The sequence below is a fragment of the Lissotriton vulgaris genome, chromosome 1_1, assembly GCF_964263255.1.
Source record: "Lissotriton vulgaris chromosome 1_1, aLisVul1.2, whole genome shotgun sequence".
In the NCBI taxonomy this organism is placed as follows: domain Eukaryota; kingdom Metazoa; phylum Chordata; class Amphibia; order Caudata; family Salamandridae; genus Lissotriton; species Lissotriton vulgaris.
Window position 1 is genome coordinate 249,077,503 of NC_141685.1, and position 988 is coordinate 249,078,490.

At 50.6% G+C, this 988-nt stretch overlaps 1 non-coding gene across 1 annotated transcript; it reads left to right on the forward strand.

Annotated features, from left to right (window-relative positions):
- The first annotated feature begins 252 nt into the window (after positions 1-252).
- On the forward strand, positions 253-324 carry TRNAP-AGG (transfer RNA proline (anticodon AGG)). The gene has a single exon. It is a non-coding gene; the product is annotated as a tRNA-Pro (tRNA).
- Positions 325-988: the final 664 nt, after the last annotated feature.

The following is a 988-nucleotide window of genomic DNA, read 5'->3' on the forward strand; positions in this document are numbered from 1 at the left end:
TGATCCTGTTTCAATAATCTGCAGAGGTGTGTGGTGGATGTTTCCTTCTCTTTGTAGTTTTGAATAAAAGGAAGCAGGTATTTGCGGAAAGAAGAATATCTGAGTCAGGAGACCCTGCCATGGAGCGTCCATCTGTCCTTTGGGAGTCCCTGCGACTAAGGAGGGGACAGACAAGAATGATATAAAATAAAGGTAGGGTTCTGGCAGAGATGGACACAATATATACAAAATTCAGAGCTGCGAAGCATGGCTGGCTCGTTGGTCTAGGGGTATGATTCTCGCTTAGGGTGCGAGAGGTCCCGGGTTCAAATCCCGGACGAGCCCTCTTTTCTTTTTATAAAGTCGCATTTCAATAAATGGACACTTTGAAAAGGTGCGAGTCACGAAACAAGTGACTTTGAAATATGGTTGTGCATTCGATTACACACATACTCTGCCGCACTCAAGGCAAGAAAGTGACCCCTGCACATCAGCAGCCAGGAGGGGTTTGTTTTTATTGTGACTCGCGCTGAAGCTGAGAACAGGGGATGAAAACTTTTATTGAAACCAACCTCGGAGACAGAAAGGTGAGCCGCGGGGGGGGGGGGGGGGGGCACACTGGACACAGCAGCAGGGCTGAGACCCCATCCAGACACAAGGGTGACTAAGAAGGGCCGTAGTTATATTTGTAATGATCCCGTTGTTTCTGTACAGAATGAAGTTAGATAAAAGGACGGTCTCGGCCTCCTTCACTCTGATTGGTGCATCAAGAGATGCGGGAATTCTGGGGCTCTTTAAATGTCCCGTGAGTTTTCTCTGCTACAATAATTCAGATGGACACGATTAAAGCGCCTTGGATCTGATTGGCGCATTCTGTGGCTCTGTTGGACTCCACTTTTGCGGGGTGGGGGGGGGGGGGTGGGGGGGGGGGCGGGGGAGGGGAGGAGGGGGGGGGGGGGTGTCCTTACTGGAATCACAACAGTCACCCGTTGGATGTTGAGGCGGCCGA